The following is a 27,961-nucleotide window of genomic DNA, read 5'->3' as shown; positions in this document are numbered from 1 at the left end:
ACACGGGGCCGGGGGCGCCATTACTTTTGCACACGGGGCCGGGGCGCCATTAGTTTTGCACACGGGGCCGGGGGCGCCATTACTTTTGCACACGGGGCCGGGGGCGCCATTACTTTTGCACACGGGGACGGGGGCGCTATTACTTTTGCACACGGGGCCGGGGGCGCCATTACTTTTGCACACGGGGCCGGGGGCGCGCTTACTTTTGCACACGGGGCCGGGGGCGCGATTACTTTTGCACACGGGGCCGGGGGCGCGCTTACTTTTGCACACGGGGCCAAGGGCGCGCTTACTTTTGCACACGGGGCCGGGGGCGCCATTACTTTTGCACACGGGGCCGGGGGCGCCATTACTTTTGCACACGGGGCCGGGGGGCACTTACTTTTCACACACGGGGCCGGGGGGCACTTACTTTTCACACACGGGGCCGGGGGGGCACTTACTTTTCACACACGGGGTCGGGGGGCACTTACTTTTCACACACGGGGCCTGGGGGGGCACTTACTTTTCACACACGGGGCCGGGGGGGCACTTACTTTTCACACACGGGACGAGAGGGTGTCATAGTCACTTTATTCTGATGTTTGACTTTGATAAATGATCATGTCCTAAAATGGACACCGTACATTTGCATAGCTGCCATCTTTGGAAGGTCAAGTTGGGGGTAATGGAAAGTTCGCCATTATTTCCTATGGGAAATTTTTTTTTTTAAATGCGATTTAAATAAAATCTACATATCGGATCGACTATAAAAGTCATAGCACACCTGTCCCCACCGAGGCCTTCGAAACGCCGCCTGAACGGGGTCTCTGCGCCGAGCGGTTCGGGCCGCATTAATTGCAGAAAACGCGGAGAAGAAGAAGAATAATAAACTAGATGGGCATTTCCTGAAGGAAATACATGGTGCTTGAACAGCACTGCCAGCTGCCAATGAACCTCAGGAGCAAGTCTGGCATGCAGGGCCCTGCCCCTGGGTATCCAATTTGGCCCCTTGGTAGCCACTTTGATGTGCGGGGCCCCTTGTTAGCAACTTTGGCCCCTTGGTAGAAACTTTGATGTGCGGGGCCTCTTGTTAGCAACTTTGGCCCCTTGGTAGCCATTTTGGCATGCAGGAATCCTTGGTAGCCATTTTGGCATTTAGGAATTCTCGGTAGCCACTTTAATCGGAGGCCGGGGACCCTCGGCCTCCGATTTGGTGGCCGGGGACCCTCGGCCTCCGATTTGGTGGCCGGGGACCCTCGGCCTCCGATTTGGAGGCGGGGACCCTCGGCCTCCGATTTGGAGGCCGGGGACCCTCGGCCTCCGATTTGGAGGCCGGGGACCCTCGGCCTCCGATTTGGTGGCCGGGCACCCTCGGCCTCCGATTTGGTGGCCGGGGACCCTCGGCCTCCGATTTGGTGGCCGGGGACCCTCGGCCTCCGATTTGGAGGCCGGGGACCCTCGGCCTCCGATTTGGTGGCCGGGGACCCTCGGCCTCCGATTTGGAGGCCGGGGACCCTCGGAATCCGATTTGGAGGCCGGGGACCCTCGGCCTCCGATTTGGAGGCCGGGGACCCTCGGCCTCCGATTTGGTGGCCGGGGACCCTCGGCCTCCGATTTGGAGGCCGGGGACCCTCGGAATCCGATTTGGAGGCCGGGGACCCTCGGCCTCCGATTTGGAGGCCGGGGACCCTCGGCCTCCGATTTGGAGGCCGGGGACCCTCGGCCTCCGATTTGGTGGCCGGGGACCCTCGGCCTCCGATTTGGAGGCCGGGGACCCTCGGCCTCCGATTTGGTGGCCGGGGACCCTCGGCCTCCGATTTGGAGGCCGGGGACCCTCGGCCTCCGATTTGGTGGCCGGGGACCCTCGGCCTCCGAATTGGAGGCCGGGGACCCTCGGCCTCCGATTTGGTGGCCGGGGACCCTCGGCCTCCGATTTGGAGGCCGGGGACCCTCGGAATCCGATTTGGAGGCCGGGGACCCTCGGCCTCCGATTTGGAGGCCGGGGACCCTCGGCCTCCGATTTGGTGGCCGGGGACCCTCGGCCTCCGATTTGGAGGCCGGGGACCCTCGGAATCCGATTTGGAGGCCGGGGACCCTCGGCCTCCGATTTGGAGGCCGGGGACCCTCGGCCTCCGATTTGGTGGCCGGGGACCCTCGGCCTCCGATTTGGTGGCCGGGGACCCTCGGCCTCCGAATTGGAGGCCGGGGACCCTCGGCCTCCGATTTGGTGGCCGGGGACCCTCGGCCTCCGATTTGGAGGCCGGGGACCCTCGGCCTCCGATTTGGAGGCCGGGGACCCTCGGCCTCCGATTTGGAGGCCGGGGACCCTCGGCCTCCGATTTGGTGGCCGGGGACCCTCGGCCTCCGATTTGGAGGCCGGGGACCCTCGGAATCCGATTTGGAGGCCGGGGACCCTCGGCCTCCGATTTGGAGGCCGGGGACCCTCGGCCTCCGATTTGGTGGCCGGGGACCCTCGGCCTCCGATTTGGTGGCCGGGGACCCTCGGCCTCCGAATTGGAGGCCGGGGACCCTCGGCCTCCGATTTGGTGGCCGGGGACCCTCGGCCTCCGATTTGGAGGCCGGGGACCCTCGGAATCCGATTTGGAGGCCGGGGACCCTCGGCCTCCGATTTGGAGGCCGGGGACCCTCGGCCTCCGATTTGGTGGCCGGGGACCCTCGGCCTCCGATTTGGAGGCCGGGGACCCTCGGAATCCGATTTGGAGGCCGGGGACCCTCGGCCTCCGATTTGGAGGCCGGGGACCCTCGGAATCCGATTTGGTGGCCGGGGACCCTCGGCCTCCGATTTGGAGGCCGGGGACCCTCGGAATCCGATTTGGAGGCCGGGGACCCTCGGCCTCCGATTTGGTGGCCGGGGACCCTCGGCCTCCGATTTGGAGGCCGGGGACCCTCGGCCTCCGATTTGGTGGCCGGGGACCCTCGGCCTCCGATTTGGAGGCCGGGGACCCTCGGCCTCCGATTTGGTGGCCGGGGACCCTCGGCCTCCGATTTGGAGGCCGGGGACCCTCGGCCTCCGATTTGGTGGCCGGGGACCCTCGGCCTCCGATTTGGAGGCCGGGGACCCTCGGCCTCCGATTTGGTGGCCGGGGACCCTCGGCCTCCGAATTGGAGGCCGGGGACCCTCGGCCTCCGATTTGGAGGCCGGGGACCCTCGGCCTCCGATTTGGTGGCCGGGGACCCTCGGCCTCCGATTTGGTGGCCGGGGACCCTCGGCCTCCGATTTGGTGGCCGGGGACCCTCGGCCTCCGATTTGGTGGCCGGGGACCCTCGGCCTCCGATTTGGAGGCCGGGGACCCTCGGCCTCCGATTTGGTGGCCGGGGACCCTCGGCCTCCGATTTGGAGGCCGGGGACCCTCGGCCTCCGATTTGGTGGCCGGGGACCCTCGGCCTCCGATTTGGAGGCCGGGGACCCTCGGCCTCCGATTTGGAGGCCGGGGACCCTCGGCCTCCGATTCGGTGGCCGGGGACCCTCGGCCTCCGATTTGGAGGCCGGGGACCCTCGGCCTCCGATTCGGTGGCCGGGGACCCTCGGCCTCCGATTTGGAGGCCGGGGACCCTCGGCCTCCGATTCGGTGGCCGGGGACCCTCGGCCTCCGATTTGGAGGCCGGGGACCCTCGGCCTCCGATTCGGTGGGCGGGGCCGGGGGGGCACTTACTTTTCACACACGGGGCCGGGGGGGCACTTACTTTTCACACACGGGGCCGGGGGGGCACTTACTTTTCACACACGGGGCCGGGGGGCACTTACTTTTCACACACGGGGCCGGGGGGCACTTACTTTTGACACACGGGGCCGGGGGGGGCACTTACTTTTCACACACGGGACGAGAGGGTGTCATATTCACTTTATTCTGATGTTTGACTGTGATAAATGATCATGTCCTAAAATGGACACCGTACATTTGCATAGCTGCCATCTTTGGAAGGTCAAGCTGGGGGTAATGGAAAGTTCGCCATTATTTCCTATGGGAATTTTTTTTTTTTAAATGCGATTTAAATAAAATCTACATATCGGATCGACTATAAAAGTCATAGCACACCTGTCCTCACCGAGGCCTTCGAAACGCCGCCTGAACGGGGTCTCTGCGCCGAGCGGTTCGGGCCGCATTAATTGCGGAAAACGCGGAGAAGAAGAAGAATAAAATATAAGAAATCGGATTACAATATGTTGCTTGAACCTAGGAGGTTCAAGCACCATAACTAGATGGGCATTTCCTGAAGGAAATACATGGTGCTTGAAAAGCGCTGCCAGCTGCCAATGAACCTCAGGAGCATTCTGGCATGCAGGGCTCTGCCCCTGGGTATCCACTTTGGCCCCTTGGTAGCCACTTTGATGTGCGGGGCCCCTTGTTAGCAGCTTTGGCCCCTTGGTAGCCATTTTGGCATGCAGGAATCCTAGGTAGCCACTTTGGAGCACACAGCCTCTCGGTAGCCACTTTGGCCACAACCTCTTATATACAGACATCACTCCTATATACAGACAACACGCCTATATACAGACACAACTCCTACATACTGACATCCCTCTATATACAGACACCACTACCATATACAGACATCCCTCTATATACAGACACCACTCCTATATACAGACATCCCTCTATATACAGACACCACTCCTATATACAGACATACCCCTATATACAGACACCACTACAATATACAGACATCCTTCTATATACAGACACCACTCCTATATACAGACATACCCCTATATACAGACACCACTACAATATACAGACATCCTTCTATATACAGACACCACTCCTATATACAGACATCCCACTATATACAGACATCCCCTATATACAGACACCACTCCTATATACAGACATCTCTCCTATATACAGACATCCCTCTATATACAGACATCTCTCCCTTATACAGACATCTCTCCTATATACAGACATCCCCCTATATACAGACACCCCTCCTATATACAGACATCCCCTATATACAGACACCACTTCTGTATACAGACATCCCTCTATATACAGACACCACTCCTATATACAGACACCACTCGTATATGCAGGCACCTCTCCTATATACAGACACCACTCCTATATACAGACATCCCCCTATATACAGACATCTCTCCTATATACGGACATTCCTCTATATACAGACACCACTCCTATATACAGACATCCCTCTGTATACAGACACCACTCCTATATACAGACATCCCTCTGTATACAGACACCACTCCTATATACAGACATCCCTCTATATACAGACACCACTCCTATATACAGACATCCTCTATATACAGACACCACTCCTATATACAGACATCCCTCTATATACAGACACCACTCCTATATACAGACATCCCTGTATATACAGACATCTCTCCTATATAGAGACATCCCTCTATATACAGACACCACTCCTATATACAGACACCACTCCTATATACAGACATCCCCTATATACAGACACCACTCCTATATACAGACATCCCTCTGTATACAGACACCACTCCTATATACAGACATCCCTCTATATACAGACACCACTCCTATATACAGACATTTCTCTATATACAGACACCACTCCTATATACAGACATCCCCCTATATACAGACACCACTCCTATATACAGACATCCCTCTATATACAGACACCACTCCTATATACAGACATCCCTCTGTATACAGACACCACTCCTATATACAGACATCCCTCTATATACAGACACCACTCCTATATACAGACATCCCTCTATATACAGACACCACTCCTATATACAGACATCCCTCTGTATACAGACACCACTCCTATATACAGACATCCCTCTATATACAGACAACACTCCTATATACAGACATCCCTCTATATACAGACACCACTCCTATATACAGACATCCCTGTATATACAGACATCTCTCCTATATACAGACATCCCTCTATATACAGACACCACTCCTATATACAGACATCCCCCTATATACAGACAACACTCCTATATACAGACATCCCCCTATATACAGACACCTCTCCTATATACAGACATCCCTCTGTATACAGACACCACTCCTATATACAGACATCCCTCTATATACAGACATCCCTCTGTATACAGACACCACTACTATATACAGACATCCCTCTATATACAGACATCCCTCTATATACAGACATCCCTCTATATACAGACATCTCTCCTATATACAGACATCCCTCTATATACAGACACCACTCCTATATACAGACATCCCTCTGTATACAGACACCACTGCTATATACAGACATCCCACTATATACAGACACCACTCTTATATACAGACATCCCCCTATATACAGACATCCCCCTATGTACAGACACCACTCCTATATACAGACATCATTCTGTATACAGACACCACTCCTATATACAGACATCCCCCTATATACAGACACCACTCCTATACACAGACATCCCTCTATGTACAGACACCACTCCTATATACAGACATCCCTCTGTATACAGACACCAATCCTATACACAGACATCCCTCTATGTACAGACACCACTCCTATATACAGACATCCCTCTGTATACAGACACCACTGCTATATACAGACATCCCCCTATATACAGACACCACTCCTATACACAGACATCCCTCTATGTACAGACACCACTCCTATATACAGACATCCCTCTGTATACAGACACCAATCCTATACACAGACATCCCTCTATGTACAGACACCACTCCTATATACAGACATCCCTCTTTATACAGACACCACTCCTATATACAGACATCCCTCTATATACAGACACCACTCCTATATACAGACATCCCTCTATATACAGACACCACTCCTATATACAGACATCCCTCTGTATACAGACACCACTTCTATATACAGACATCCCTCTATATACAGACACCACTCCTATATACAGACATCCCTCTATATACAGACACCACTCCTATATACAGACATCCCCCTATATACAGACACCACTCCTATATACAGACATCCCTCTATATACAGACACCTCTCCTATATACAGACATCCCTCTATATACAGACAACACTCCTATATACAGACATCCCCCTATATACAGACACCACTCCTATATACAGACATCCCCCTATATACAGACACCACTCCTATATACAGACATCCCCCTATATACAGACACCACTCCTATATACAGACATCCCTCTGTATACAGACACCACTCCTCTATACAGACATCCCTCTGTATACAGACACCACTGCTATATAGACATCTCTCTATATACAGACACCACTCCTATATACAGACATCTCTCTATATACAGACACCACTCCTATATACAGACATCCCTCTATATACAGACACCACTCCTATATACAGACATCCCTGTATATACAGAAATCTCTCCTATATACAGACATCCCTCTATATACAGACACCAATCCTATATACAGACATCCCCCTATATACAGACAAAAACTCCTATATACAGACATCCCCCTATATACAGACACCACTCCTATATACAGACATCCCTCTGTATACAGACACCACTCCTATATACAGACATCCCTCTGTATACAGACACCACTCCTATATACAGACATCCCTCTATATACAGACACCACTCCTATATACAGACATCCCTCTGTATACAGACACCACTCCTATATACAGACATCCCTCTGTATACAGACACCACTCCTATATACAGAACTTCAAAGAAAAACAAGGCTGCACAGCCAATAAATGTGTCAGCTTGATTACCTTGTAGTGAAAAATAGGAGAGCCTGTTCCTCTCAACGGCGGTGCTCGCATTAAGATAAGCAACAGTCCATACCATGTAAACAAAAGAGAATTGCGGCAGCACTCACCGAAGATGCGTGGTCCAAATCCTTTATTTAAGAACACTTACAGTGAAGGTGACATGCTGACGGCACGGGGGAGCAGGAGAAACAAGGAGGTGAGCAGGAAAAAAGACGACGGCCGTTTCACGCCTGATGTGGCGCTTCAACAGGTCTCCTATATACAGACATCCCTCTATATACAGACACCACTCCTATATACAGACATCCCCCTATATACAGACACCACTCCTATATACAGACATCCCTCTATATACAGACACCAATCCTATATACAGACACCACTCCTATATACAGACATCTGCCTATATACAGACACCATTACTATATACAGACATCCCTCTGTATACAGACACCACTCCTATATACAGACATCCCTCTATATACAGACACCACTCCTATATACAGACATCCCTCTATATACAGACACCACTCCTATATACAGACATCCCCCTATATACAGATACCACTCTTATATACAGACATCCCTCTATATACAGACACCACTCCTATATACAGACATCCCTCTGTATACAGACACCACTACTATATGCAGACATCCCTCTATATACAGACACCACTCCTATATACAGACATCCCTCTATGTACAGACACCACTCCTATATACAGACATCCCTCTATATACAGACATCTCTCCTATATACAGACATCCCTCTATATACAGACACCACTCCTATATACAGACATCCCTCTATATACAGACATCTCTCCTTTATACAGATATCCCTCTATGTACAGACACCACTCCTATATACAGACATCCCCCTATATACAGACACCACTCTTATATACAGACATCCCTCTATATACAGACACCACTCCTATATACAGACATCCCTCTATATACAGACACCACTCCTATATACAGACATCCCTCTATATATAGACACCACTCTTATATACAGACATCCCTCTATATACAGACACCACTCCTATATACATTCATCCCCCTATATACAGACATCACTCCTATATACAGACATCCCTCTATATACAGACACCACTCCTATATACAGACATCCCTCTTTATACAGACACCACTCCTATATACAGACGATCCCCTATATACAGACACCACTCCTATATACAGACATCCCCCTATATACAGACACCACTCCTATATACAGACATCCCTCTAAATACAGACACCACTCTTATATACAGACATTCCCCTATATACAGACTCGTATATACAGGTCAGAGTTGTGGGTCGCTTACTTTTCACACACGGGGCCGGGGGGCACTTACTTTTCACACACGGGGCCGGGGGGCACTTACTTTTCACACACGGGGCCGGGGGGCACTTACTTTTCACACACGGGGCCGGGGGGCACTTACTTTTCACACACGGGGCCGGGGGGCACTTACTTTTCACACACAGGGCCGGGGGCATTTACTTTTCACACACGGGGCCGGGGGGGGCACTTACTTTTCACACACGGGGCCGGGGGGGGCACTTACTTTTCACACACGGGGCCGGGGGCGCACTTACTTATCACACACGGGGCCGGGGGCGCACTTACTTTTGCACACGGGGCCGGGGGCGCACTTACGTTTGCACACGGGGCCGGGGGCGCACTTACTTTTGCACACGGGGCCGGGGGCGCACTTACTTTTGCACACGGGGCCGGGGGCGCACTTACTTTTGCACACGGGGCCGGGGGCGCACTTACTTTTGCACACGGGGCCGGGGGCGCACTTACTTTTGCACACGGGGCCGGGAGGGCACTTACTTTTCACACACGGGGCCGGGGGGGCACTTACTTTTCACACACGGGGCCGGGTGGGCACTTACTTTTCACACACGGGGCCGGGGGGGGCACTTACTTTTGACACACGGGGCCGGGGGGCACTTACTTTTCACACACGGGGCCGGGGGGCACTTACTTTTCACACACGGGGCCGGTGGGCACTTACTTTTCACACACGGGGCCGGGGGGGCACTTACTTTTCACACACGGGGCCAGGGGGGCACTTACTTTTCACACACGGGGCCGGGGGGGCACTTACTTTTCACACACGGGGCCGGGGGGCACTTACTTTTCACACACGGGGCCGGGGGGCACTTACTTTTCACACACGGGACGGGAGGGTGTCATAGTCACTTTATTCTGATGTTTGACTTTGATAAATGATCATGTCCTAAAATGGACACCGTACATTTGCATAGCTGCCATCTTTGGAAGGTCAAGTTCGGGGTAATGGAAAGTTCGCCATCATTTCCTATGGGAAATTTTTTTTTTTAAATGCGATTTAAATAAAATCTACATATCGGATCGACTATAAAAGTCATAGCACACCTGTCCCTACCGAGGCCTTCGAAACGCCGCCTGAACGGGGTCTCTGCGCCGAGCGGTTCGGGCCGCATTAATTGCAGAAAACGCGGAGAAGAAGAAGAATAATAAACTAGATGGGCATTTCCTGAAGGAAATACATGGTGCTTGAACAGCGCTGCCAGCTTTACAGCAGCACTTTTCACACACGGGACCAGGGGGGCCACTTACTTTTCCACACCCGGGACCAGGGGAGCACTTACTTTTCCACACCCGGGACCGGGGCGCACTTACTTTTGCACACGGTGCCGGGGGCGCACTTACTTTTGCACACGGGGCCGGGGGCGCACTTACTTTTGCACACGGGGCCGGGGGCGCACTTACTTTTGCACACGGGGCCGGGGGCGCACTTACTTTTGCACACGGGGCCGGGGGCGCACTTACTTTTGCACACGGGGCCGGGGGCGCACTTACTTTTGCACACGGGGCCGGGGGCGCACTTACTTTTGCACACGGGGCCGGGGGCGCACTTACTTTTGCACACGGGGCCGGGGGCGCACTTACTTTTGCACACGGGGCCGGGGGCGCACTTACTTTTGCACACGGGGTCGGGGGCGCACTTACTTTTGCACACGGGGCCGGGGGCGCACTTACTTTTGCACACGGGGCCGGGGGCGCACTTACTTTTGCACACGGGGCCGGGGGCGCACTTACTTTTGCACACGGGGCCGGGGGCGCACTTACTTTTGCACATGGGGCCGGGGGTGCACTTACTTTTGCACACGGGGCCGGGGGCGCACTTACTTTTGCACACGGGACCGGGGGCGCACTTACTTTTGCACACGGGACCGGGGGCGCACTTACTTTTGCACACGGGGCCGGGGGCGCACTTACTTTTGCACACGGGGCCGGGGGCGCACTTACTTTTGCACACGGGGCCGGGGGCGCACTTACTTTTGCACACGGGGCCGGGGGCGCTCTTACTTTTGCACACGGGGCCGGGGGCGCACTTACTTTTGCACACGGGGCCGGGGGCGCTCTTACTTTTGCACACGGGGCCGGGGGCGCTCTTACTTTTGCACACGGGGCCGGGGGCGCACTTACTTTTGCACACGGGGCCGGGGGCGCACTTACTTTTGCACACGGGGCCGGGGGCGCTCTTACTTTTGCACACGGGGCCGGGGGCGCTCTTACTTTTGCACACGGGGCCGGGGGCGCACTTACTTTTGCACACGGGGCCGGGGGCGCACTTACTTTTGCACACGGGGCCGGGGGCGCACTTACTTTTGCACACGGGACGAGAGGGTGTCATAGTCACTTTATTCTGATGTTTGACTTTGATAAATGATCATGTCCTAAAATGGACACCATACATTTGCATAGCTGCCATCTTTGGAAGGTCAAGTTGGGGGTAATGGAAAGTTCGCCATTATTTCCTATGGGAAATTTTTTTTTTTAAATGCGATTTAAATAAAATCTACATATCGGATCGACTATAAAAGTCATAGCACACCTGTCCCCACTGAGGCCTTCGAAACGCCGCCTGAACGAGGTCTCTGCGCCGAGCGGTTCGGGCCGCATTAATTGCGGAAAACGCGGAGAAGAATAATAATAATAAGAAAATATAAGAAATCGGATTACAATATGTTGCTTGAACCTAGGAGGTTCAAGCACCATAAATATAAGAAATCGGATTACAATATGTTGCTTGAACCTAGGAGGTTCAAGCACCATAAATATAAGAAATCGGATTACAATATGTTGCTTGAACCTAGGAGGTTCAAGCACCATAATAATAATAATAATAATATTACACATCCCTTTGTTTTTTTTTGCATGGTGGTTATACTGTAGCTCTGTATATTCCTTTTTTAAGCAGGCTTCCAAATTCTTTGCATATTGAATGACATCTGCCTGTAGCCACCACTAGAGGGAGCTAAATTGCTTGCTGCACAGTAAATAATTCTTGAGATCAACGTATAACCTGTATGCATTTGGCTCCTGAGCTCCCCCTTGTGGTGGCTGAAAGTACAAGATAAAATTTTAATTCTCTGAATAGTTAGGGGATTTTGAACTCCATTTTTAGAAGAACAGAGAACTGTCCTCAGAATTTTGGAGATAAAAATGCCAAGAAGTTGCAAGGTGGAAAAATAATTTGATCCCTCCCTGATGTGTAATGTATGTATTCAGCTCATGATTTGAAGAAATTAACATTGTCCTTGTCCATTTAAAAATGGGGGTGGTGACAGCCAGTTGTCAATGGATTTATCCAATTCCAGGAGGAACAACAGAGTCTGTGTATAGACATTTAAAAACTGATGCAATTTTATGAAATCTTTTACTAGATGGGTAAAGCTGGTTGCAGGTCCTTTATTGAGGGACTTCCGGGGTATTCCAGACCCTCCAAATGCTTTGATTGGTATCATGTGATGGATTGGGGGTAGTCTTGTCTTCTATTGATCCTTTGGGATCCCATAAATACGTGATAATTGCTGCTGGCGGGAATCTTTCGGCTATAAATCACAGGAGATGAAGTTATTTTCGTCAATATCACATTATATGAGTATTCGCAGCTGTGGAGCGTTTTAATGTATTTCTTTTCCAGTGATGGCTGGACATATTTTAATAAATGCCGTTGCGGTGGAGACGTTTTAATGACACGTCTTTCATATATTTGTAAATTAGGCAGTTTTCTCATTCCCGACTGGGGCTGCATTAATGAATACAGCCATTTAGCAGCACAAACATTTACTTATCTGCACAACTTAAGCCGTCTTCTAAGTTCTCTTCTTTTTAATGTGTCAGCATGTTCATCTCCTCCATTGTCCTACCTACTTCTGGGGAAACTGGGTGATAACCAGCCATTTTTAGGGCTGAGATCTAAATAAGAGACTGTATTGGATAGGACCCAACATTCTAAGAAATGGTGAATCTACCGTAATTACAAACTGAAGACGATGATTCAGGGGGAAATGCCCCTTTGGGGCTCATTATTTTACTTCTCTTGATATATCTATCTTAGCAAATTCGCTTTGAAAAAACCTACTGTTGTTTTAATTTTTCAGATGCTATAAATGCTTTCTCCCCTCTCCATGATGTGAAAATTTGCATAGAACCCTTATATAACATTGCAGTTTGGGAAGCTGTTATATAGAAGGATTTTAAGGACTTTATGTCACTGTTCCTGACATGCCTCTTTTACTAAATTCTTGTATTCCCTATGAAATATCAAAACTATGGTAGGTTTTCTCAGATGCTATAAATGCTTTCTCCCCTCTCCATGATGTGAAGCACTGAATTTTAACTTAGACCATTTAGAAAGTTGTTTTGCTTCTTAAATACAAAGCTAATGAATATTATTAATAATAATAATAATAATAATAATAATAATAAAAAAAATTGTACGCAAATGTGTATATATTCTTTAAGGGAAAAAAACTATCGATAATTGGTATTGCTGTTTTGGTATAAACCCTTCCTATTAAAATGCTGTTTGGACAGCTGTAATACAGGCACATTTTAGGAACATTATGTCATGGCTCCTGACATGCCTGTTTCAGTAAATTCTTGTATTTCCTATCAAATATCAAAACTACAAAAGGGTTTATCAGAAGCTATAAATGCTTTCTTCCCTCTCCATGATGTGGAAATTTCCACATAATGGATTTTTAAAGAAGACTATTTGGAAAGTTTAGAATATTGTAGAAAATACAGGGATCTGGCGCTGTTCCAATTCATATAATGCGATATTTAAAGGTATTACTTTTACAACTTGCGACTCGCCACAAAAAAAAAATGGTATGGTGGTGCTCACCATGAAACAGGCCAGTTGTAAATCCAATATAATCAAGAATGGGGGCGCTCAGAGGAAGCGGGGTTCACATTCGAAACATTGCTGTTTGTGCAGCCGTAGTGCCGGCTCTTTTTAGGATCACTATGTGCCATTGTGGCTGGGATTTGGAATTTTCAGATATTTTTGGGTGATTTAAAAAAAAACAATGTTGCAACATTTTTGTGCAACTGCACTTCTCTCGTAGCTAGAGTGGTTTTCTGATTTTTTTTTCTTCCCAGCTTCATCATTGGGACTTCCAGCGCCACAAAATCGCAAAACAAAAATAAAGAACATTTTTTAATTTTGCGCAAAATTCATGAACTACTTTCACCATTGAAAAAAAATCTGGGTGCAAAAATGTCAACAAATATCACAAGACAAAAAAAGAAGAAATGGCTTAAAAAATTTCAAATGATAAGGTGCGGTCAAAAGTGCAGATTCTCTGAAAAAATGGAGTAAAAAAGACCGTGTCCTTCGGGAATTGCAGTAGGCTGTAATACAATCTGCTCCATCTATATGTAAACTAATGATTTTCCTTTTCTCTATGCTTTGAACAAACATGAAAAAAAGGTTTTTGTTAGCGGAGATGAAATTGGTGCTCCACGCTTCATAACTACCAGGTTGTTACAGTCGCGTAATGCGCGGCCAAGCTTCCTCGCCGCTATTCATGCACATGCTACGTCTGCTGAAAGAAGAACTTTCAACAATGCTTTTTCTTAGGAGGAAGATCTATCCTGTGCACATAGACATTTGATATTAGGGGATTTAAAACTAGAGACAATCAAATCCTTTTCATGCCTCGGGTTGTAAAAATGAAAATTTCCAAAATATCACAGGTGTCAGAGTTAAGGCCTGAAATCCCTGATATATCACTGCTAGAAGTCTAGGTTGTGAATCACATAAGATTGTGCAGCACCCCAGGTGACCGGTTGCTGCAGTGATGTTGCTTTTCCTTCGGGGAACGTAATGTCATGCTCAGAGGCAATGGAGTTCTCTTCACCAGGTAAGGCACACACATGCAACACATTCTGAATCCAGGCCAGGAGGGGGAGCTCAGGACCTAGATTCAGGGCAGCTTCCCTAGGCTTTATGTATCCTGACCTGGAGGAGGAGCTAATTAGTTGTTCAGAGACACTGAAGTAGAAGGAAGTCTGGAACTGAGTGCAGACAGAGAGGCCTGGCAGCCATGAGGGAGCTTCAGCCTCTGGAAGGACAGATAACCTGGAAGGGTTCAATGTGGAGTAGCTGGAAAGGAAGGAGCAAAGGAGAGGAACAGGGCTCAGAGGGGAACTGTGACCGGGTAACCTCAGAGCCATAGCGCAGAAGCCGGGTACCGGGAGCCTGAGGCCTTAGTGGAACGGTACGACACTTGGCAGAATTGGAGGGCATAAGATCAAACAGACATTGCCCACATCACACTTGAGACGCAGCAGCACCTGAGGAGCCCGGGGCATAATAGAGTCCCTGTAAAAAGGCTCAAGCTGCCCGTCATGCAGGTACCTGTCTCAGGACAGGGGGAATATAGGACTCGGCAGAAAGCTTCAGGCAGCAGGGACTTCATTTACTAGTTGGAAAGGCTCACGGACCTCTACTGGAACAAGGGAACTGTCCATTGCCTCTGAGCTGGCCAGACCACCATCACCCGCGCCTGGTGCCCTGGACTGTTGCCAGCAAACTACAGTGACCCAGGTAAAGACTTACAACTGTCTCCTCTGTTTATTTATCGGCACATACCATCATCTCAGCCACACACCATAGGACCCCTGGGGACCCCGCTTCACCTGTGGGAAGCGTAACACCCGTGATGCCACAACATCCCCCAGGGGACCCCTTCAATGCAGCATCGGTCCCACTACTGACCGAACACCACAGGTGGTGTCACGACAGACTTTGAACATGTTTCCCCTTTAAAGACCGTTCCCCTTTAATGTTGAGCCCCAGGGCCACAGACCGGATCGCAGCCACCGTGACATTCCCCTTGAGACCGGACCCGGTACCGAGAACCCAATTGCCCTGGCTGGGTGACTCAATTGTCTGCTCATTGATTACATTAGCAATCCAAACCCACTTGGTATGCTGGATTAAGACTACGGATGAACAAACTGATTCTGAACAAGTCAAATTAATTTTGAATTTTCCAAACTTTGCGAATCCTATTAAATCTGAATTTTTGGAAATTCAATATGAATGAATAAAGCAAAATGGCGTTCCATGATGTGGGTGAGGAAAGGGCTAAAAACCGATACATTCCATACTCTCCTAGCCTCTCACCAGTCCCTGTCACCAGGTGCTCCACTGTCTTCTTAAGTGTTGGGCTTTGCTTTAGCGCTGGACTCCTCTTCACCTTTTGGCGATGGTGGCTAGATCGCAACACGTATTCTGACATCGTGACATCACGATGCCGTGACGGGCACTGTCCCATTGTTCGAAAAGTGTTCTGACATTATGATATAGAGGTGTAGCCAGCGTTGGCAAAGAGTGAAGAGGAGTCTGGCATTGACGCAGAACACAAAAATTAAGAAGCCAGTGGAGCTGTGGTGGAAAGAACAAGTTAAAGGCTAGATGACTATGATATTATAATGTTTTTTGAACCCTTCCCAGCGCATCCTTTTTATTGTGCTTTGAGATCAGGGGTTTATGTTAATGGCAATCGGGCTCATTTAGTTTACATCGAATCCTTTCAAAATAAATCTTAATTTTCGGTCCAAATTAGAGCAAATCTGACTAATTTGAATTTTTCTAGATTTGCTAATCTCTAAGACATCTTCATCTTGGACATGAGACCTTAAAGTGGCTGTCTAATTAATGGCACCAGGGTGTTTATAGAGATGTTCTTCCACTTGGGACACTGTGTGCCACCTGAGACATGGGACATTTTTTACCAAATAGTAGGTCCCACTATAAATTGAGGTTCTTCTCACTAGACCATTAGTATCAGTGAGTTTTAAGAAAGTGACATTGAGAAAAGGAAGAGGGGAGACGTAGACATTCAGCCAAAAGTGGAATAGTTATGAGATCGGAATCCCACACCTTTAAACCTCAAACCTCCATCCACCAATCGTGTTGGCCTCAAAAGTCTATTCCCACCTCTCAAATTTTACTTGTGTAGGTGTGGAGTCAACTCAACAGAGCTCTGGATCACCTAAATGGGTGACGTATATAAGTGGTTAATAATGGCTACCTTTATAAAATGCAGATAGTGTACAAACTTCTGGCGGACTTGCAGAAGCTATATATATTGGCTACCAAGATGACTGGCAAGTATCCCTCCAAAGGCCACTGTTTGTTCATTTATGTCCTCGCATCCTGCTGATGAAATTGATTTCCAACAGCCTGAGGTGTGCGTATATATATATCTCAATGAATATCAATGAATTTTCTGTGTGATTAAGGAGAGACTTCATCCCCTGGTCACACCAACAGAGAAACAAATCTGTCAGGTCTAATCATAGGACAAGCTGATCCTGTATGATGTTACGAGGACGCCCTCAGTAGACCATTCCTATCAAAAGACGTGAAGAGCAGAGGTAGTTAATTGCAGATATCTAACATACTGCCCAATCTAAGCTGTCCACTCCCGAGTGTGCTGTGTAAGATTGTAAAACATCTGGTCTGAAAGGGATGGATACAATCATTTAGGATGGTTTTTTTTTTCCGTTTTAGAACTGTCTCCATAATAACATGCATTCAGTCTTTCATTACTCTCCCGCTTCCATGTCCAGCTAAATATTCCATCTGTATAGCTTCCCATTCATAGATGTTTGTTTGGCCCAGTTCTGCTCTGCCCTTATTCACATTGACACAAGTAAGGTTTTAATACTACAGACAGGTTAGGACCATTCCAATGGGTACACATTGTCATTTTTTTTCTTGGGTTAAGACTTATTAGCATTAGGCTGTGTTCACGTGCAGTCTTTAGTGTTAGGCTGTGTTCACATGTGCTATGATTAGTATCAGGCTGTGTTCACATGTGCTATGATTAGTATCAGGCTGTGTTCACATGTGCTATGATTAGTATTAGGCCGTGTTCACATGTCCATTCATTAGTGTTAGTCTGTGTTCACATGTGAAAGTCATTAGAATTAGGCTGTGCTCACCTGTGCTATGATTAGTATTAGGCTGTGCTCACATGTGCTGTCATTAGAATTAGGCTGTGCTCAATTGTGCTGTGATTAGTATTAGGCTGTGCACACTTGTGCTGTGAATAGAATTAGGCTGTGCTCACATGCTGTGGTTAGTATTAGGCTGTGCTAACAGGTATTGTGATTAGAATTAGGCCATGTGCACACGTTCAGTTTTTTTCGCATTTTTTCGCTATAAAAACGTGATAAAAACGCGAAAAAAACGCTTACATATGCCTCCTATTATTTACATGGTATTCCGCATTTTTTGTGCATATGTTGCATTTTTTTCCGCGAAAAAATCGCATCGCGGAAAAAAAAGCAACATGTTCATTAAAAATGCGGAATTGCGGGGATTCCGCACACCTAGGAGTGCATTGATCTGCTTACTTCCCGCACGGGGCTGTGCACACCATGCGGGAAGTAAGCAGATTATGTGCGGTTGGTACCCAGGGTGGAGGAGAGGAGACTCTCCTCCACGGACTGGGCACCATATAAGTGGTAAAAAAAAAAGAATTAAAATAAAAAATAGTCCTATACTCACCCTCTGATGGCCCCCGAAGTGTTCCCGCATCTCCGGTGCATGCTCTCTCTTCCGTTCCTAAAGATGGTGTGGTTCAGGACCTGTGATGACGTCGCTGTCTTGTGATTGGTCGCGTGACCGCTCATGTGACTCACGCGACCAATCACAAGCCGCGACGTCATCGAAGGTCCTGAACCACACCGGCATCTATAGGAAAGGACGCCGCTGAGGAGATTGGCTGTCTGCAGAAGGTGAGTATAACCATTTTTTTATTTTTTTTATTATTTTTAAACATTCTATCTTTTACTATAGATGCTGCATAAGCAGCATCTATAGTAAAAAGTTGGTCACACTTGTCAAACAGTATGTTTGACAAGTGTGACCAACTTGTCAGTCAGTTTTCCAACCGATGCTACAGATCGCTTGGAAAACTTTAGCATTCTGCAAGCTAATTACGCTTGCAGAATGCTAAAAAAAACGCAAAAAAAACGCAAAAAAAAAAAAAGCGGATTTCTTGCAGGAAATTTCCGGTTTTCTTCAGGAAATTTCTGCAAGAAATCCGGACGTGTGCACATAACCTTAATGTGTTCACATGTGCAGTCATTAGCATGAGGCTGTGCTCACATGTGCAGTCATAAGTAGTGTTGAGCGATACCGTCCGATACTTGAAAGTATCGGTATCGGAAAGTATCGGCCGATACCGGCAAAATATCGGATCCAATCCGATACCGATACCCGATACCAATACAAGTCAATGGGACTCATGTATCGGACGGTATTCCTGATGGTTCCCAGGGTCTGAAGGAGAGGAAACTCTCCTTCAGGCCCTGGGAACCATATAAATGTGTAAAAGAAAGAATTAAAATAAAAAATATCGCTATACTCACCTGTCCGACGCAGCCGGGACTTCAGCGAGGGAACCGGCAGCGTTGTTTGTTTAAAATTCGCGCTATTACTTGGTTACGTGAATTCCCGGCTTGTGATTGGTCAGGTCGGCCATGTTGCCGGGACGCGGACCAATCACAGCAAGCCGTGACGAAATTACGTCACGGCTTGCTGTGATTGGTCCGCGTCCCGGCAATATGGCCGCCCTGACCAATCACAAGCCGTGACGTCACGGGAGGCTGGACACGCGCTCATTTTAAAATGGGCGCGTGTCCAGCCTCCCGTGACGTCACGGCTTGTGATTGGTTGCGCCGCGGTCAACCAATCACAAGCCGGGAGGCTGGACGTGCTCATTTTAAAATGGGCGCGTGTCCAGCCTCCCGAGACGTCACGGCTTGTGATTGGTTGCGCCGCGGTCAACCAATCACAAGCCGGGAGGCTGGACGCGCTCATTTTAAAATGGGCGCGTGTCCAGCCTCCCGTGACGTCACGGCTTGTGATTGGTTGCGCCGCGGTCAACCAATCACAAGCCGGGAGGCTGGACGCGCTCATTTTAAAATGGGCGCGTGTCCAGCCTCCCGTGACGTCACGGCTTGTGATTGGTCAGGGCGGCCATATTGCCGGGACGCGGACCAATCACAGCAAGCCGTGACGTAATTTCGTCACGGCTTGCTGTGATTGGTCCGCGTCCCGGCAACATGGCCGACCTGACCAATCACAAGCCGGGAATTCACGTAACCAAGTAATAGCGCGAATTTTAAACAAACAACGCTGCCGGTTCCCTCGCTGAAGTCCCGGCTGCGTCGGAGAGGTGAGTATAGCGATATTTTTTATTTTAATTCTCTCTTTTACACATTTTAACATTAATGTTGTTGCGATACCCGATACCCGATACCACAAGAGTATCGGAATCCCGGTATCGGAATTCCGATACAGCAAGTATCGGCCGATACCCGATACTTGCAGCATCGGAATGCTCAACACTAGTCATAAGTATTAGGCAATACTCACGTGCTGTGATTAGTATTATAAGGCTGTGTTCACATGTGCAGTCATTAGTACTAGGCTGTGCTCACTTGCTGTGATTTGTATTAGGGTACTGTCACACTCTGCAACTTTCCAACGATCACGACCAGCGATACGACCTGGCCGTGATCGTTGGAAAGTCGTTGTGTGGTCGCTGGGGAGCTGTCACACAGACAGCTCTCCAGCGACCAACGATGCCGAAGGCCCCGGGTAACCAGGGTAAACATCGGGTTACTAAGTGCAGGGCCGCGCTTAGTAACCCGATGTTTACCCTGGTTACCATCGTAAAAGTAAAAAAAAAAAAACGTACATACTCACATTCTGGTGTCCGTCAGGTCCCTTGCAGTCTGCTTCCTGCTCTGACTGAGTGCCGCCGTAAAGTGAAAGCAGATCACAGCAGTGACGTCACCACTGTGCTCTGTACTGCCTTACGGCCGGGAGTCAGTCAGAGCGGGAAGCAGACTGCAAGGGACCTGACGGACACCGGAATGTGAGTATGTCCGTTTTTTTTTTTTTTTACTTTTACGCTGGTAACCAGGGTAAACATCGGGTTACTAAGCGCGGCCCTGCGCTTAGTAATCCGATGTTTACCCTGGTTACAAGCGAACGCATCGCTGGATCGCTGTCACACACACCGATCCAACGATGACAGCGGGAGATCCAGCGACGAAAGAAAGTTCCAAACGATCTGCTACGACGTACGATTCTCAGCAGGGTCCCTGATCGCTGCTGCGTGTCAGACAGAGCGATATCGTATGGATATCGCTGGAACGTCACGGATCGTACCGTCGTAGCGACAAAAGTGCCACTGTGTGACAGTACCCTTAGACTGTGCTCATATGTGCAATCATTAGTATCAGGCTGTGTTCTTACAGGCATCAAAAAACTCCTACTTCAAGAAAAGCAAGCCTCCATTCAACAACAACAAAAAAAGGTTTACCGTAGAAAGGGAAGGAAACACCGATGCCAACAGAAATCCTCCCAGATATCATCTCAGACATCAACGTTAGGGCATTTTGATGTAATTAATTTTTCCTCCTCTCTCCTTACTAATGATCAAAAAGAACTTCTATCTCATGGCCTTAATTTTGTACCCAGTTGTAACTTCGATCTTTTTTCTACTATATGTGATGTAAACAGGTTTATCAGAAATATTGCGCTAAAATTGCACTTTAAGGACGATCTGACTGAGGTTGAAGGTAACATACATGAGCATAATAATGTTTTTAAATCGTTTAATTTTGCTGACCAACTGTCACTCATATGCTTATTGGAATTGCAGGAAGAGGGATCTAGTTCGGATATGAATTCAAATTCTTCCATGAGCCACATTAAGGTACCTAATCCTCAATTTTACCCTGTACAAGCACGTAAACCTGTGATGGATAGGTTTCAAAATGTCATGGAGACGCAGCTAAGACTCCTGTCATGTTCTCAATGGCAAGAGAACATAGCATCAGCATATATAGGAACTAGCTCTTGGAAGATGGGAACTGAGCTGACCATGAACTAAACCTAACGCACAACTAGCAGTGGCCGGGTAGCATGCCTACGTTGATTCTAGATGCCCAGCACCAGCCGGAGGACTAAATAATGCTAGCAGAGGAAAATATTAGTCCTAGCTCACCTCTAGAGAAATACCCCGAAAGGAGACAGAGGCCCCCCACATGTATTGGCGGTGAATTAAGATGAAATAACAAACGTAGTATGAAAATAGGTTTAGCAAATTTGAGGTCCACTTACTACATAGCAGAAGACAGAAAGGACACTTTCATGGTCAGCTGAAAACCCTATCAAAACACCATCCAGAAATTACATTAAAACTCTGGCATTAACTCATAACACCAGAGTGGCAATTCCTGTTCACAAGAGCTTTCCAGACACAGTAACGAAACTTCAGCTGTGAACTGGAACAAAAATGCAAAAACAAACATGGACAAGAGTCCAACTTATCTAGTAGTTGTCTAGGAGCAGGAACAAGCACAGAGAGGCTTCTGATAACATTGTTGACCGGCAAGCAACTAACAGAGCAGCAAGGTTATATAGCGACTCCCACATCTTGATGGGAACAGGTGAACAGAGAAGATGACAACACCAGTTCAATTCCACCAGTAGCCACCGGGGGAGCCTAGAATCCAAATTCACAACAGTACCCCCCCCTCAAGGAGGGGGCACCGAACCCTCACCAGAACCACCAGGGCGATCAGGATGGGCCCTATGAAAGGCACGAACCAGATCAGAGGCATGAACATCAGATGCATTCACCCAAGAATTATCCTCCTGGCCGTATCCCTTCCACTTGACCAGATACTGGAGTCTCCGTCTGGAAACACGAGAGTCTAAGATTTTCTCCACAACGTACTCCAACTCACCCTCAACCAACACCGGAGCAGGAGGCTCAACGGAAGGCACAACCGGTACCTCATACCTGCGCAATAATGACCGATGAAAAACGTTATGAATAGAAAAGGATGCAGGGAGGTCCAAACGGAAGGAAACAGGGTTAAGAATCTCCAATATCTTATACGGGCCGATGAACCGAGGCTTAAACTTAGGAGAAGAGACCCTCATAGGGACAAAACGAGAAGACAACCACACCAAATCCCCAACACAAAGCCGAGGACCAACACGACGGTGGCGGTTGGCAAAAAGCTGAGTCTTCTCCTGGGACAACCTCATATTGTCCACCACCTGCCCCCAGATCTGATGCAATCTCTCCACCACAGCATCCACTCCAGGACAATCCGAAGTTTCCACCTGACCAGAGGAAAATCGAGGATGAAACCCCGAATTACAGAAAAACGGGGACACCAAAGTGGCAGAGCTGGCCCGATTATTGAGAGCGAACTCCGCCAATGGCAAAAAAGCAACCCAATCATCCTGGTCAGCAGACACAAAACACCTCAGATATGTCTCCAGGGTCTGATTAGTCCGCTCGGTCTGGCCATTCGTCTGAGGATGGAAAGCGGACGAAAAAGATAAATCTATGCCCATCCTAGCACAGAATGCCCGCCAAAATCTAGACACGAATTGGGTCCCTCTGTCAGAAATGATATTCTCAGGAATACCATGCAAACGAACAACATTTTGAAAAAACAGAGGAACCAACTCGGAAGAAGAAGGCAACTTGGGCAGAGGAACCAAATGGACCATCTTAGAGAAACGGTCACACACCACCCAGATGACAGACATCTTCTGAGAAACAGGCAGATCTGAAATAAAATCCATCGAGATGTGCGTCCAAGGCCTCTTAGGAATAGGCAAGGGCAACAATAATCCACTAGCCCGAGAGCAACAAGGCTTGGCCCGAGCACAAACGTCACAAGACTGCACAAAGCCTCGCACATCTCGTGACAGGGAAGGCCACCAGAAGGACCTTGCCACCAAATCCCTGGTACCAAAAATGCCAGGATGACCTGCCAACGCAGAAGAATGAACCTCAGAGATAACTCTACTGGTCCAATCATCAGGAACAAACAGTTTATCAGGTGGGCAACGATCCGGTCTATCCGCCTGAAACTCCTGCAAGGCCCGCCGCAGGTCTGGAGAAACGGCTGACAATACCACTCCATCCTTAAGGATACCTGTGGGCTCAGAGTTACCAGGCGAGTCAGGCTCAAAACTCCTAGAAAGGGCATCCGCCTTAACATTCTTAGAACCCGGTAGGTATGACACCACAAAATTAAACCGAGAGAAAAATAATGACCAGCGCGCCTGTCTAGGATTCAGGCGCCTGGCGGTCTCAAGATAAATCAAGTTTTTGTGGTCAGTCAATACCACCACCTGATGTCTGGCCCCCTCAAGCCAATGGCGCCACTCCTCAAAAGCCCACTTCATGGCCAAAAGCTCCCGATTCCCAACATCATAATTCCGCTCAGCGGGCGAAAATTTACGGGAAAAGAAGGCACAAGGCCTCATCACGGAGCAGTCAGAACTTTTCTGCGACAACACTGCCCCAGCTCCGATCTCAGAAGCGTCGACCTCAACCTGAAAAGGTAGAGCAACATCAGGCTGACGCAACACAGGGGCAGAGGAAAAACGGCGCTTAAGCTCCCGAAAGGCCTCCACAGCGTCAGGGGACCAATCAGCAACATCAGCACCCTTCTTAGTCAAATCGGTCAATGGCTTAGCAATATCCGAAAAACCAGCAATAAATCGACGATAAAAGTTAGCAAAGCCCAAAAATTTCTGAAGACTCTTAAGAGAAGAGGGCTGCGTCCAATCACAAATAGCTTGAACCTTGACAGGATCCATTTCAATGGAAGAGGGAGAAAAAATATATCCCAAAAAGGAAATCCTCTGTACCCCAAAAACACACTTAGAACCCTTCACACACAAAGAATTAGACCGCAAAACCTGGAAAACCCTCCTGACTTGCTGGACATGAGAGTCCCAGTCATCCGAAAAAATCAGAATATCATCCAGATACACAATCATAAATTTATCCAAATAATCGCGAAAAATATCATGCATAAAGGACTGGAAAACTGACGGAGCATTTGAAAGACCAAAAGGCATCACTAAATACTCAAAGTGGCCCTCGGGCGTATTAAATGCGGTTTTCCACTCATCCCCCTGCCTGATTCGCACCAAATTATACGCCCCACGAAGGTCAATCTTAGAGAACCACTTGGCCCCCTTTATGCAAGCAAACAAATCAGTCAGCAACGGCAATGGGTATTGATATTTTACAGTGATTTTATTCAAAAGCCGATAATCGATACATGGTCTCAAAGAGCCGTCTTTTTTTGACACAAAGAAAAAACCGGCTCCTAAGGGAGATGACGATGGACGAATATGTCCCTTTTCCAAGGACTCCTTTATATATTCTCGCATAGCAGCATGTTCAGGCACAGACAGATTAAATAAACGACCCTTTGGGTATTTACTACCCGGGATTAAATCTATGGCACAATCGCACTCTCGGTGCGGAGGTAATGAACCAAGCTTGGATTCTTCAAAGACGTCACGATAGTCAGACAGGAACTCAGGAATTTCAGAGGGAATAGATGATGAAATGGAAACCACAGGTACATCCCCATGAGCCCCCTTACATCCCCAGCTCAACACTGACATAGCTTTCCAGTCGAGGACTGGGTTGTGAGATTGCAGCCAAGGCAATCCTAGCACCAAATCATCATGTAGATTATGCAGCACCAGAAAGCGAATAATCTCCTGGTGATCCGGATTAATACGCATAGTTACTTGTGTCCAGTATTGTGGTTTATTATTAGCCAATGGGGTGGAGTCAATCCCCTTCAGAGGAATAAGAGTCTCCAAAGGCTCTAAATCATACCCACAGCGTTTGGCAAAGGACCAATCCATAAGACTCAAAGCGGCGCCAGAGTCGACATAGGCGTCCGTGGTAATAGATGACAAAGAGCAAATCAGGGTCACAGATAGAATAAACTTAGACGGTAAGGTGCAAATGGAAACAGATTTATCAAGCTTTTTAGTGCGCTTAGAGCATGCTGATATAACATGAGTAGAATCACCACAATAGAAACACAACCCATTTTTCCGTCTAAAATTCTGCCGCTCGCTTCGGGACAGAATTCTATCACACTGCATACTCTCTGGCGACTTCTCAGTGGACACCGCCAGATGGTGCACTGGTTTGCGCTCCCGCAAACGCCTATCGATCTGAATAGCCATTGTCATGGACTCATTCAGACCCGCAGGCACAGGGAACCCCACCATAACATCCTTAATGGCATCAGAGAGACCCTCTCTGAAAGTCGCCGCCAGGGCGCACTCATTCCACTGAGTAAGCACAGACCATTTACGGAATCTTTGACAGTAAATTTCCGCTTCATCTTGCCCCTGAGACAAGGACATCAAAGTTTTTTCTGCCTGAAGCTCCAAATGAGGTTCGTCATAAAGCAACCCCAAGGCCAGAAAAAACGCATCCACATTGAGCAACGCAGGATCCCCTGGTGTCAATGAAAAAGCCCAGTCTTGAGGGTCGCCCCGGAGCAAGGAAATCACAATCCTGACCTGCTGTGCAGGGTCTCCGGCAGAGCGAAATTTCAGGGACAAAAATAATTTGCAATTATTTCGAAAATTCTGAAACCCAGATCTATTCCCCGAGAAAAATTCCGGCAAAGGAATTCTCGGCTCAGATACAGGTGCATGACAAACAAAGTCTTGCAAATTTTGTACCTTCGTGGCGAGATTATTCAAACCTGCAGTTACACTCTGAAGATCCATTACAAACAGGTGGACACAGAGCCATTCAAAGATTAGGAGAAAAAAAAAAAAAAAAATTCTCAGCAGACTTCTTATTTCTCTCCTTTCTCAGCCAAGGATTTTAACCCTTTAGTGGTCCGGTCAAACTGTCATGTTCTCAATGGCAAGAGAACATAGCATCAGCATATATAGGAACTAGCTCTTGGAAGATGGGAACTGAGCTGACCATGAACTAAACCTAACGCACAACTAGCAGTGGCCGGGTAGCATGCCTACGTTGATTCTAGATGCCCAGCACCAGCCGGAGGACTAAATAATGCTAGCAGAGGAAAATATTAGTCCTAGCTCACCTCTAGAGAAATACCCCGAAAGGAGACAGAGGCCCCCCACATGTATTGGCGGTGAATTAAGATGAAATAACAAACGTAGTATGAAAATAGGTTTAGCAAATTTGAGGTCCACTTACTACATAGCAGAAGACAGAAAGGACACTTTCATGGTCAGCTGAAAACCCTATCAAAACACCATCCAGAAATTACATTAAAACTCTGGCATTAACTCATAACACCAGAGTGGCAATTCCTGTTCACAAGAGCTTTCCAGACACAGTAACGAAACTTCAGCTGTGAACTGGAACAAAAATGCAAAAACAAACATGGACAAGAGTCCAACTTATCTAGTAGTTGTCTAGGAGCAGGAACAAGCACAGAGAGGCTTCTGATAACATTGTTGACCGGCAAGCAACTAACAGAGCAGCAAGGTTATATAGCGACTCCCACATCTTGATGGGAACAGGTGAACAGAGAAGATGACAACACCAGTTCAATTCCACCAGTAGCCACCGGGGGAGCCTAGAATCCAAATTCACAACAGACTCCTTTCTGAAGGTGTCCATGATGCACGTCTGTATAACAATAATCTCAAACCCAAATTACAACAGGCACTACGAGAACTACGAGATAATGATGACCTTGTCATTAAAAATTCTGACAAAGGTGGCTCTGTCGTAGTGATGAGTAGAAATGATTATATTGCCTGGGTTGACAAAATGCTATCAGACTCTGCTGTGTACAAACGTTTACCCACTAATCCCACCTCAGTGACAAAAGATCAGATTTTTGGGCTCATTGAAGAGGGTCTTAGCTTGGGCTTCTTTAACAAAAAAGAAAGCGACCATCTCAAAGTCCTGAATCCTGTCACCCCTGTGATGTATGCCTTGCCTAAAACTCATAAAAATGTATATCCACCACCTATGAGACCAAT

Source organism: Ranitomeya variabilis, chromosome 1 (assembly GCF_051348905.1).
Source record: "Ranitomeya variabilis isolate aRanVar5 chromosome 1, aRanVar5.hap1, whole genome shotgun sequence".
Classification (NCBI taxonomy): Eukaryota; Metazoa; Chordata; class Amphibia; order Anura; family Dendrobatidae; genus Ranitomeya; species Ranitomeya variabilis.
Note: the sequence above shows the minus strand (reverse complement) of the source record.